Source organism: Camellia sinensis, chromosome 11 (assembly GCF_055761805.1).
Source record: "Camellia sinensis isolate YWXY chromosome 11, ASM5576180v1, whole genome shotgun sequence".
Taxonomy (NCBI): domain Eukaryota; kingdom Viridiplantae; phylum Streptophyta; class Magnoliopsida; order Ericales; family Theaceae; genus Camellia; species Camellia sinensis.
This window is the reverse complement of record NC_138971.1, coordinates 129,311,003-129,325,692: the sequence shown is the minus strand read 5'-3', so window position 1 is coordinate 129,325,692 and position 14,690 is coordinate 129,311,003.

Here is a 14,690-nt window from a genome sequence, read left to right as displayed (position 1 = left end):
CTTAGGCAATTGCCCAATCAAATCCATGCCTCACTGGAAAAATAACCAAGGACTAGATACTGGGTTCAGGTCTCTAACTGACTGATATATTAAGGGTGCAAACTGTTGACACTTTTTGCTGTCAAACTAGGTGCCATTGTCTGCCATAATGGCTCTTGGGATCCTGAATCTGGTAATGATGTTCATCTAGATGAAATTCCTTATATCCACATTTCGAATTTTGGCCAGAAGTTTAGCCTCCACCCACTTCGTAAAGTAGTCCATAGTTACTAGCAAGTATTTTCTCTTTCCAGTTGCCTTAGACAATTGCCCAATCAGATCTATGCCCCACTGGGAAAATAGCCAAGGGCTAGATACTGGGTTCAGGTCTCTAACTGCCTGATATATTATGGGTGCAAACCGTTGATACTTCTCGTACATGTGGGGTTGTCAAATACGTCTTCAAGTCAGCTAGGGGGACTTCGCATTCATCTGTCCATAGAAAATTTGTGGCCTTCTTCAGCAACTGGAAGAATGACTTGCACTTGTCCGAACTCCGATTGATGAATCTGTTCGCAAAATGTGGTCGAGGCCTAGGCTTGGGTGTGCTCCCTCTATGGTCTTAGATTCAAAACTTCTAGGTGCAAACAATTTTTTGAAATCAGTCAATATGGAATTTTTTCCGTTAGTGAACGGTGGGATTAATTTCTTAGATTAGTTGATTTGTTGGACTAAAAAATAAAAAGATGGTAATTAAGTAAGAAGATTAGTAAATATGACTATAATTACACCTAGAATCATGACTCGCATGCGCATGTTAGTACTTTTTTAACCGAGTAAAAGGGCACTACAATTTGTTGTTAAGTAGACAATCTTTGGTGTTTTCTTTGATAAGACATAATTAAGCCGAAAGCATAGTAGGATTATCATATTAATCACAAAGTAATCTTTATTATAAGCTAAAATTGTACTATGGATATAATAATGAAATCAGGCTAATTATTATGAAACTAAGTGGGGCCATTAGGAAAGAGGAAAAGTAAACTACTCACTTTGGAATTACTTAAGTAAAGTTTAAGCACTGAGGCATGTGAATAATTTAAATTATGTCTAGTGTGACAATGCACAAATATAAGTCCAAAATTGAACTAACTTCAGTGTGAAGCTTCGACTCGTTTAAAACTCTACAACGAAATTCTAAAAATAAAATTTAAAATAAAATAAAGAATAAATTACATCACCCGTTCTTATATTTTGATCATTGTATCATTTTGATTCTTATAATTTTAATTATCTTAATTTTGACTCTAAATTTATAATTTTATCTCAATTTAGTCTAATAAATTACAATTGTTAGTATTCTTGATAGAAAAAATGCACACATAAATGGCATGTGCTATGCTTTTATAGGCTAAATTGTAAACTTATTCATTTCAATGAGTTAAGCTCAACCAATTCAATGATCATTTTCTTTTAAAAAATTTAATCAATAGTATCAATTAAACCAAATTAACACAAAATCTAAAATTAAGAATCAAAATCAAAATCAAAATGATATTAAGAAAAAAATACAGGGACTACCGATATAATTTAATCTAAAATAAGATTAAAAAAGAGTTAATTATCTAAAAGTCCTATTTAGAAATTTTATGGTAGCTCAAGTCATATCTAAGATGTTTTGAACCAATAAGTCTTATTTAATAAAACTAAGAACATTATCAATTTTGCATGGTAATATTCTATATAATTATTTCACTAATTGATGGAAAAAAATAGAGCATGAAATTAAACGTTTTTACCCTTCTATTTATCAGTTTGATTCAACTATCCAATAAAATCGAGAACATTATTAGTTTTTCTAGTTTTAAAACTGAGAACATTATCAGTTTTTTTCATTTTTAAAGTTATTTATTTATTTATTTATTTTTAGTTTTGCACATCAATATTCCATCATCATGTTCTTTTATAGACGCAAAAATTTCAATTTTGCACAAAAATAATTTAGTTTTTTCAATTTTTTCAAAAAAAAAAAAAAAACATTTTTTTTTGTACATTATTATTTTTTTTTAATTTGAAAGTTGATACTTTAAAGTTTTGAAAATCAAAATAAATGTCAAATCATCGTGTTCCTTTATAGATAATCATAAATAACGAACAATCATTGTTTGAAAGGTAATTTCGACTATTAAAAATTTAATGGAACTTGAAGGTCCAAAAAATCTTAGTTATAAAACTTAATACAATATAAGTTCATAAATCAGAACTTGTGTGTAAATATCCCTTAGAAAAATTTAGGCAAAAGGCGTTGTATGATTTAAAATGAAGTTCTTTTTGCAAATTATTCCTTTTTTATTTCTTTTTTGTTGTTAAAAAGTACTTTCTCACTTGGAAGCCGAAAGAACATTTCATATTGGAGTAGTAACATCTCCAACGGCTTGCCATTGGTGTTACGATCCAAACTCGCCCTATAAGTTTAGCGTCATAATCGGCCAGTAATCCTTGGATTACCAAAGGCCTCTGAATAGATTATCACATAGTAAGGGACTGCGGAAGCTAATATAAATAATATACATAGTTCATTGAGCTATGTAGACATACATGAGACAGAGATTTTCAAAATGTAAATATATACACACATACACACATACATATGTGACGTCAAACTTTCATAGTCATGCATCACCATACAAGTAGTATCATAAGGGACTATCCCAATGTACAGAGAAACAAAAACAAAGTAAAAAAGTAACAAAACGTCCTTAACATGGTTCACAAAACTTGACTTCTTAGATGGGAACCTCCCCGGAAGGCACAGTGGCTAGCTAACCCAAAACTCTTCAGGCAGCAGCTTAGGCCTGGTCACGTGCCTGCTCACCTACATACATAATATAAATAATGAGCGGAAGCCCAATGAATAATAACAGAGTAAAGGTTTTAATGAATGATGTCTGTAACAGAAACAAGGTCTTGTACATAATCAGATTTCAAATCAGAAACAGATTCATATGCATAGTCATATTCACGTTCACAATTCATACATTTCTCAAGGTCATACGTGGTACATCTATTAGTGTTAACAAATCCGATGACTCGTAGAGAGGCGGCCATGAAGGCATTCTGATGACTCATGTGTACTGAGACATTTCCGATGACCCATAAAGGAACGACCATAAAGGAATTCTGATGATCCACAAAAGGGACGGCCATAAAGGCATTCCGATGACTCACAAAAGCGACATATATCATATGATGCTAAGGATGCCACGAATACATTTCAGAAACTTGGACAATCATTTATTCATATAAAACATAGCATTTCAAAACACCGTTCATTTCATATCATCAGAAATAATTAAAGTTAAACATAACTTTACAGAGTTATTATTTACAAATGGCTTTGATAGCAAAATAGAAAAAATGGGCAATTCAGACAGTTTATGGCGCGTGACCTATATCAACACATAGCAGTCACATATTGAAACATATGTTTGGAAGGCACTAAACTTAACTCTTTTCGTTCTTAGTGTATTTCTAAGTCTTATCCTCATTATTATATATTAATTAAGGCTTAAGAATGCCTACGATGCAATGAGGATGTCAAAATGTCATTCGAAACACTTATTCAACTTTGCTAAAAATAGGGTCTTCGCTTGAGCGTAACTTCTTTTGCTCGAGCGGAGGTTCAAAAATGTGAGTGGTCGCTCGAGCACAACTTCTTTCACTCGAGCGGTCTGTAAAATCTGCAAAAGTGCTGGTTGCTCAATTTTTCTGCTCGACACACGCTCAAGGGTCGCTCGAGTGCAACTCTGGTCGCTCGAGCAGTCTGTAAAACTTGTAAACTTTTGGGAGTATGCATTTTACGCTCGAGCCAACTTTTGGTCACTCGAGCTGAAGTGAAAAACAAAGGGTAGTCGCTTGAGCATAGGTTCTGTCGCTCGAGCAAAGAAGCAAAATTCTGAAATTTTCAGATTTGCTCCCATGCTCAAAACTCGAATTCAAAACCTTAGAATGCAACCTTTGGGCCCCAAAACTTGAAAAAACATGTTTAAACTTGTCAACATCATGAATTCAAAACCATTTCGCAAAATCAAGGCCCAAGAGTAAGTCAATTATTCAACCCAAGTTTGAAATTTTCATGTATATAACATGTATGCAATGCTATGAACTCAAACTTGCTCCAAACATGATCACTTTAGATAAAATGGTAAGAAACTTAATAAATTCTCAAATCAAAACCAATATAGACACATGCATGCGAGGTCTGTTTGAAATTCAAACTCAAAATGTAATGAAAATGCATGCATGAAAGGTATGGTTCAAATTCACCTCCTAAAGCTTAATTCTTCCATTACTCAACTCAAATCCCTAGAATTCATGTGTTAGATATCATATTGATCAAGTCTAAGGGTTGAAATCTTACCTTAGATGTTCAATAATGCTCTAGATGGTGAATACACTAAGATTCAAAGCCCAAGTCCTTGAATTCCAAGCTTTTCCCTTTCAAATTCTAGCAATTCCCTAGTTGATCTCAATGCCCCTCCTCTCTCTCTCTCACGCTTGGGCTCACAAGGATGAGAAGATATAGTTTAGTGTATAAGTGGTCTAGAATTAGTGGACTTATATAGGCTTGATTAGGGAAATTAAGTAATTAGGCTTACCATTAAACAAATGAGCATTAAATATTCTAATTTAATTTGTTCTGAATCGAATTTTAATTAAATCTATTATAAGGTTCTAAAAATTTCAAATAACACAGAAACCAAGTCAATTTCGTGATCGAATGCTGATAAGGCCTTCAATTCGCAAAACACAACAGAAACACAAACAGATTTTCCTACGATAAACAGATAGAAATACAAATAATGCAACACACATGCAATTCATTCAAAATTTTATCTTAATTACTTATTAAGCATTCTTAATCATATATTTCAAGTTAATCATGGGTTGGGTTTGTTACAATAGGAGCTGCTATTGCCAAATTATGATAACAGGTGATAGAAAGCCACCTCCAATGGTAAGTTTTAGTAGCAGCTATCTTTGGCAAATGCCAAAGATTGTGTCAAATATGCCAAAGTTGCCAAGTTAGCTTCAACCAACCGTTTCGTCCCTCTTTTCCTCCCTTTCTTATCATCCTTTCCAAACACATAAGCAATTTTCATCCAAAAACCACAAAATTTCAAACAGAAGCAATTTCCAAACATAGAAGCAAGCTAGAAAAATTTCAATATCAACAATTTCATGAAAAAAAATTATAAAAAAAAAGAAAAGAAAATCAATACAATGAAGTCAAAACAAAATATCTGACAGAAAGAGAAGATAAAGGGATTTCTTCATTAGGGTTTCTATCATTGAGGATGAAGGGGTTTCTTTATTGAGGACGAAGGGGTTTGATCAGACCCTAATGATTATGAACCAAATTCATTTTCAAAACCAAAGATAAAAACTAATTGGATCGAGAGAGAGAGAGAATGACAGACAAAAAGACAGAGACCTGGGTTCTGGGTCGAACTTGGAATAGTGGCGTTTGAAGTCAGATCTGGTGGTCCTTGGTTCAGAATCGACGATCGTATCTTCGATCTTGCCCAACGTCGCCGATCCATTCTAGGAGAGAGAGAGAGAGAAAAAGAGAGAGAGGAGTGGGGGTTAGACAGCAGCAATTGGCAATGACGGGGAGCAAAGAGAGAAGTTCCCGCCGTGGGGAGGAGCTTGCACCGTCGCCGATCAGTGTGGAAAAAGAAGAGATATAGAGAGAAAAGAGAGATAGAAAATATCTAGAGAATAGAGAGAGGAAGATGATTCTAGACAATAGAGATCTTAGACGTTAGAAATGAGAGATGGAGATCTCAGCCGATGGAAATGAAAGATAAAGTGTCTTGAAATGTGTAACATGAGCCCAACGGCTCTATTTCAATCTGAAAGTAAAAAAATCAGCTATTTTTCCAAACAGACAAGACACCAACATCTATAATTAAATAGCTATTTTTCTTTCAATTTCAGTAGTATAAATACACGCACCTTGTTTCACTAATTTGAGTTCACAGCAACAATTTTTCTTTTCTATTTTTCACACAATTAGTATGGAAGGTTCATCAAATACAAAGAGAGGAAAATCATTCACCACTCAAGAAGATGTGGCAGTTTGTTGAGCTTGGTTTCACATTACTAAAGACCCAATTGTTGGGAATTTGCAAACGCATGCTCATTTTTTGGGAAGAATTTTTGAAAATTATTGTTCGCTGCAGAATGATCACTGAAGAACACAAATGTATCTCATCTCGATGGGGTGTAATCATGAAATGTTGCAACAAATTTCGTGGGTGTTTAGCACAAGTCGAAAATCTAAACCTGAGTGGAATGTCTCAAGTTGATATAGTAAGATTTCATATTCATTTATTATGTAAAATATACACAATCTAACTGTTGGTAATAATCCAATCGATGAGGGTAGTGTCTTTGCAAGAGGTAAAAGGTCTGTAGATAGGAAAGCTGCAAAAAATCTCGAAGAAATCAATTCGTTGAAGCTGAAGTCTACAAATTTAGCAATGTGTTGGAGGCATTTAACCAACACCTTACTGAGAAGGAAATGAAAAAAGCTGAAAGAAAAGAAAAAAGGATTCAAGCACTACAGGAAATGAAAGAACTTGAGATAAAAAGACAAGAACATGAGATAAAAAGGAAGACCATTTGATAATTATTATGGACATTTCTTATTTGGACCCTCAGACGAAAGCGTATTACATAATACAAAAAAATGAGATTTTCGCCAAGTGGCCCGCAAATGTCAGCAACCTAAATTACTATTTTTCTCTACCTCCTGATGAATAATTACGGGAGAATGTATTTTTTAATTTTGCAATGTCATTTATTTTTTAATGTAGTTTGTAGTCTTTATTTGCAATGTCATTTTTATTTTGTAATGTTAATATAATATATATATATGTTTTTTTTTTTTTTTTTTTTTTTGTTGTAATGGTATGTTTTTTGGTAGGGTGAATTATATTTAATTTTTTTTTCAATTTTTTTTTTATTTTTTATATTTGTCTAGTCGGGTATAATTTAAATATATAATTTTTTTTACAAATAGTTAAAAAAAAAAGTCACAAAAAAAAAAATCACTAAAAAATCTATATCTAAAGAACACCTACAAACTTGGAGGAAAAATTGGTTGAGATTTGCCAAAATAACATGTGACCATTGAAATACCATTGTTATAATTTTACAACATAATATTATTTATTACTAAATTATAACAATAGCAATGTTATTTTAACAGATACCATTAGAAATGCTCTCAGTTGACAACCCAAACATAATAATAATGTTAATTATATTTATCATTGTTGACTCGTATAACATAAACTACTGGCTAATATACAAAGAGATTACATTCTTCTTTCCTAATTCTCTTCCTCAAAGCGTTGTCTAGTCCACATCCTACGATTTTAGCAAAACAAACTATCAAATTACCTAAGGACCTGTTTGGTTGTGCTTCTTTTCTTTTCTTATTTTTTTTAAAAAATTTTAGAAACAAAAATAATGAAAAGTTTGAAACATCCATTGCTTTCATGTTTGTTTTCTTTTTTGTGAAAAAATATTTTTTTGGTTTTTCATAAAAAGTGGGTTGCTTTTTTTAAAAAAATAAAATAAAAATAAATAAATCAAAAACAATTCACCAAACATGTTTTTTTGTGTTATATGGAAAATGAAAATGGAAAACATAGGGGGCTGTTTTGTAGTTTTTAGTTTTAGTTTTTGTTTTCATTTTACAAAAGAGCAGAGAACTTACTTGGCAATCTTTTTTCAAATTTTTTTTTTTAATTGAAACAACCCACTTTTTTTGGAATTACCAAAATTTGTTTTCATTTGAATGAAAACAATATGAAAATGATTAGTTTTTCAAACTTTTTATTTTTATTTTCCAAAAACAACAAAAACAAATAATAATAATAATAATAATAATAATAATAATAATAATAATAATAATAATAAAGAAACAAAATTTTGGGAATTGTCTTCCTAGAATAGTGCCCCAAATCCAATTGTAGAGAAATCATTGCCAATGTAAAAATGCATAGTATTTTTTAATTTTGTTTCCCAGTTTATCACTCTCATATTACTGAAAATATGTTAATTGTGCTTATATCCCTTTCATTTATTTATGTAATCTTACTGACCCGAAAATTTATATTTGTTGTAAAATTTAATTTTGGAATATTACATATGATCCAAGCCCCAAATTCTTTATGTGTAAAAAAAATAAAAATGAAAGAAGAAGAAGAAGAAGAAGAAGAAGAAGAAGAAGAAGAAGAAGAAGAAGAAGAAGAAACCAATATGCTATTTGGTTGTGTTTTATTTTCTCATTTTCATTTTTTGTTTTCATGTTTTTAGAAACAAAAAAATTGAAAAGTTCAAAAGCATTGAAGATTCTCATATCGTTTTACTTTTGCCAAAAGATAGGTTTTGAAAGTTCAAAAACACTTTGATATATACTAAAACATATGTTGTTTTTGATAAAAAAAAATTTCCTCAGAAACAGTTCGGTAAACAAGTTTTGTTTTCTTTAAATGAAAAACAAAAAACAAAAAAATAAATAAAACACAACTAAGCATGTTATCTTTGCCACTAAACTATTAGAATTTAGGCTTCAAAATCTTGTCCATGGCCCCATGTCCTTTCATTGCTATCTTTATGTGAATTCCATTTCATATAATGCATTAGAATTATTATATACTTATATAATTAAAGATTCTGACTACAGTATCTTTTGATCATTTTGTTCATGTGGGCTTTATTTATTTATATCTACATAGAAAGCTTTATGGGTTCTTCTCAACCTAATGATTGCAAAGCTTCCTATTAAATAAGTTCAAATGAGAGCTTTTTGAAGTCTTTTTTTAAACACAACACAACACAACACTTTATATTCCATCAAGTTTTATTGTGCTCTAATGATGTATCCACTTGATTAGGACACTTTGATTTTTATAAGACAAGATGTAAAAACAAAAACTAATATTGCAAGAAATCTTTTGAAAGATTGAGGCAACATTCCACAAGTCAGGGTTAATTATACTGGAATGTGACTTCATGATGAATAAAAAAATGATACGACAACGGATCAGTAAATGGAGAACTTTTTTGGGCGTGAACAGTTTCTACATGTTGTAGGGTCAGACAATAATACTTAAGACACACCTGATAACACGAGCGTAACACAATACGGAGATGACGGGTGTTTCCTTACGATAGTGTTAGAACAATTTTTTATGTAAAATAAATAATTTGACACAAATTAAACAAAAAAAAAAAAAAAATTACTTAAAGAATTTTTTTATTAAAACACTTAAAAAACAAGAATGATCAAGTCAAGTGTGTGACACTGTGTCTTTAAAACAGATTCGCCCCGCTCAGGTGCTTACAAAGTAATGACGTCTATCTCTTAGGATACAATGATCTTTCACAGATTGTATTAACACTAAAAACAATCTGTTTCGACAAAGTAGAACATGTGTTCTATACTCTCAGAATTTTGTTTAAAACTAATATGAAAAATATATCTATGCAAGTGAACAAAATGGAAGGCAAGCAGAGAATTTCGGATGATCAAACTGCTAGAAAAGTTCTAGTATTTATAAGCTAACTGGTGACCTTTAGGAAAGGCCTAACTAGTGACCTTTAGGAAAGGCCGAACAAGTATGATTTCGAATCCAGTGCAATATGTCTGAATCTGCTTTGGAAAAGACATACTATTTGGGAGCAAACAATTTGAATTTAAATACCCACACTTGGCTTGGCCGGGCGCGGTGCGCGTGTGGTGGTTAGAGCCAAAGTTCATTTTGTCCATAACTCCTTCCTTCTAGGAACTTGGGATGTCCCTTGGGGCCCAACCCAAGTTGTCCACCTAGAGTTTATATACACACACAAACTTTGTTAAAGTTTCAATGTGGGACAACCATTTTAAGGTAACCCACATTCGACTCCTTAATTTCCCATTCCACAAAATCGAAAATGAAGTCAAATTTCTATTCTCTTATAAATGGTTTTGGCAAATCGCTTGCACCATGTGACTTGCCATGCGGTAAGGAACATGGCATCTCTTTAGACTCACTCCAAAAAACGTGTAAACCCCACTCAAATTTAGACTAAAAGTGACCCAAAATAAATCTATAAAAAACTATAATTTCCAACCAATAGTAACGAAAACGTAGTGACAAGAAAGTAATGGCCCTAAGATAGGCCAGCGCCTCATGCATGAGCAAAGGACATGGAAATAAAGTGATGAATATTGGTCCTGTTTGGTGTAGTTGTTAAAATAGATTATACATTATATCTTAACAGATTATAAATTATAATTTTAATCAGAAGCTGTTAATCTGTTTGGTGTAACTGTTGGATTGTAGATTTAAGTTGCTGAGTAGTGTTTGTTGAATAAGCTGCGAAGTAACTTTTTTAATTAATTTTTTATTTTTTATTATTCACTATTTGTCTACATTTCTTATAAATAATAATAATAATATTCTATAATCTATTTGGTTCTTTTTCTATTTTAAAAAAAAATAAAAAATAAAAAAATCTAAGAGTATAACCATGAATTAATATGTCCACAGTAGAAGCTGATAATTAGAAGTAAGGGATGAGCAGCTTTTCAGAATCAGCTTTTTTGACTTAAAATAAGTTATTAGAATCAGAAACTGTTTGAAATAAATTTAACCAAACAGTTCAAAATAATTTTTTAAAAGTCATAAATCATAAGTTAGTTCAAAAAAACTCCACTAAACACCCCCATTGAGCCTTTGTAAAAATAAAAAAGAAAGAAGAAAGATGTGACTTGCTTCCACTCCCCTTGTGGAGAAACCACATACAAGACACACAATCAGAGTGGGCATAATGTCTTTCGCTCCACTATAATCTTTTCTTCCTTATTTATTTATTTTTTAAATTCTAGATCTTCATTAAAGTTTATCTATATATGATTTGAATTAATCACTTAGTTCAAAGATTGATTAGACAGGAGTAGGGTGAAGATACTTTCTCATGATATAAAGCACATCAGTGTATAATTTTTTTATATTATTATTTTATATATTTTGGTGATTAGGAGGAAGTAAGTGAGTATTTTTAAAATTAGTATCCACTTAACTTCTAAGTGTTCATATGCCACATGTGTGATGCCATTACATTTTTCTAAATATTTCTAAGTATGGCAACCATTTGATCCTCTAAAGTATCTTGACCCGAAAAGTGAAGGATTATATAAACCAATCATCTTAAAAGTAAGGATTACTAAAGCTAGCTTGGAAGCTTGCTCTTTGCAATAATTATAAGCCTCTAGAACTAATAAAATTCAACCACTATATATGGACCAGAACATGGAAAAGCAACATCTAATGCATTTCATTTTCAAACAGTCTTCAATTTTTTTTTTGCCTCTCCATTCATGCCAATGACTATGCTTTCATTTGGGGATTTGGTGATAGCCCCTCACTATTTAATTTGTCTTTCAAAAGGATAAGAATTATATAAGTACTTTCAAAACTCCTTAATATTTTAAAACTTATTTCTTTTACTATATTACCCTCATATCTATCAGCTCTCCTATTAAGTCATCTTCACTATATATTTAAGAGTAAAATTTTACTCTGTATAAAAGTAAAATTTTATTCTGTATAAAAGTAAAATTTTACATTCTGAAACTAAAAGTGAAATTTTACTCTGTATGAAAGTAAAATTTTACTCTGTATAAAAGTAAAATTTTACTCTGTATAAAAGTAAAATTTTACATTATGAAACTAAAAGTAAAATTTTACTCTGTATGAAAATAAAATTTTACTCCGTATAAAAGTAAAATTTTACATTCTGAAACTAAAAGTAAAATTTTACTCTGTATGAAAGTAAAATGTGTGTTTGGTTGCTGAGAAAATCACATAAACATAACAAAAAAATCAAATATAGTTTGGTTGCTGAGAAAATCAACATGTTTTTTAACCAAAGTAAAATTTCAGAGTAAAGTTTTACTTTGAATCATAAAGTTTACCATGATTCAAAGTAAAAATTCATATTTTTAAGCAAATCAATATTTTTTAACTAGAGTAAAATTTTACTCTGATTCAGAGTAAATTTTACTCTGATTAGTAAAATTTCTGTGTGAAATTCTTATTAGAGAGATTCTTATCAGAGAGAGAGAAAGAGAGAGAAATTGAATAGATCATCCATTTTAATAGATCGATCATCCATTGAACAAGCTGAGTATGAACAGATCAATTCAAAAACTAGTAAAAACACAAATCTATATTACAAGAATATATAACCACAAAACACACAGATCAAAAATTAAACAAAAACATCCAAATATCAACATAATCATAATCTAATTGAGGTGACTATTTCAAAGAACACATCCAAATATCTCTCTATCTTTTGATTTCAAAGAATACATGTCTTCAACAACACTTACACACACACACATATATATATATATATATATATATATATATATATATATATATATATATTCAAAACTCATATCTGTGTTTAAAAAAAATATCTGGTGCTTTACTTGTTAGCCTTAATTACTACATCTCATCATAATATTCTCATATGTTTAGCTAAATATATGGAAGAATAAAATTGAAACCTCGACTGTTGTGCACTGGTCAATCTTTTAAACGCAAGCATTCTGATTTATTTAATAAAAAATTGAAGAATACTTGAAATTCAGAAACTTAAGTGTTCACTTGTTTAAACAGCTATAACAACTGTTTGCAGTCATGCTGTTTGATATCATGCCTTGGACTTGCTGAGAATATATTGGCTTTTGCCTACCGATACAGTACTTAACAGACGAAGCAGCAAATTCTGGTTTCAGTGTACATCTCAACCTTCTTCTCCAGCTCATCCTTCTTGGCCCCGACGAATCTATCGACCTCCTTCCCTTGCTTCAGCAACACGAACGTTGGCATCGCCTCCACTCCAAACTCCTCCGCGGCACACACATATATATAAATACATATATACACATATACATAGGAAGAGCAAATCAGAGGAGACGTGGCGGAGCTTGGCGTGTTCGTTGGAGAGAGCGGCGGAAGAGGATCGGACGTCGGCGGCATTGGCGAGGTCGACGTAGGAGTTTCAGAGGTGGTAGCTGAGCTTCTCGATCTGAAGCTTGAAGAAGTTAGAGAAGGGGGAAAGGAAGGAGAGAGACAGAGAAGGTGGGGAGAGAGTGCGTGGAGAAGGTGGGACAATTTAGTTAAGGGTATAATAGTCTAATAAAATATTTAAATAATAAATTTTGTCCCTTATGCAAGACTTTATAATTATGAGGGGGTTTAGAAAGTATAATTTTTTTTTAGTCCTTTTAACAATGAAAGGAAGGTAAAGGGGGTTTATAGCCAAATTTCCCTTTCATTTGTGCTATTTGTAGCACTATTTAAACTTATTTATTGCAAATTATTAAGGCTACTTCGGACTTTTTTAAAAGAAAAATTATGCGAAAATACTTTTTACATGTCCTGATTACAGTTAATGAGACAAAAAAATAACGGAAATAAATTGAAAAGAAAATTATTTATGGAGAAACAAGGGGAGGGATGTTATATTCTATTTTCTGATTATCAACTTTCAGAAAATTGCACCATACAAGTTAATTATCTAGAAACAACATAAGGAAGGATGCTTTTTGCCTGAGCCTTTTATTTGTTTTTCCTTTTGCTATTAAAAAAAAATACAAACAAACAAACAAGAAATAAAGAAAGGAGAAGAATTGAACATTTATAGTTACAAATATATTTTATTTTGGTAAATTCCATGGCATATGTAAGCCTGTCATTTTCAGTGAATTAAACAAATTGCAATTTGGAGAATCTAAGGTGCATACAATTTAAAACTTCTTTTCAGGGTATATGAAAGGTGTATTCTTGTTTTATTAGTAGAAAGAAGAGAGGCAAAAACATTAGTTCTTAACTTTAGTACGCTATGCTACTTTTTGATAGTGATCAATTTGGCCTTTCTTTTGGCCTTTTAAAATTTGTCAAGTTGTAACCGCCAAATCAAGCAACCAATAATAGGACAGTGTAGCAAAAACACTACTATTGATTGCAAAATATGTGTAGATTATTAAAATCCTTTTAAGTATCAATATACATGCACACATTTAAACGACGATGCATGACACTTCAAGTCGTTTGAGTCAAGAACTTATGTGATGACGCAAAAGATTTAGTAGTTGGTGATGCGTTATTTCGCCATTAGGATTCAAAATTGAGATTAACTACAATCGCAGGCATGACGTTAGACACTTATATAACAATACATGACACTTCTAACTTTTTAAGTTAGGCAATCAAATAACGATACATAAGGTTCAATAGTTAGTAAGGTAATTTCATCATTGGCATTCAAATTTGAGATATCGACTATAGTCATAGGCACACCATTAGACACTTATATGGCAATACTTGATACTTCTAGTCTTTTAAATTAGGCATTTATATGATTATGCATACAATTCCAACCGTTGGTAATGCAAATCATTAGAATCCAAATTTGAGATCAACTATAATTTGGCGTTTCATACAAATTTTCAAATCTTATGTTGACGCCTAGCGACGCAAGCACTTATATATATCATGGATGGAGTGAGAGTTGGGGCAGGGGGAGAGTGCGGTCGCGCCCCAAAAAATTATAAAAATTATGTATATTATATTAGT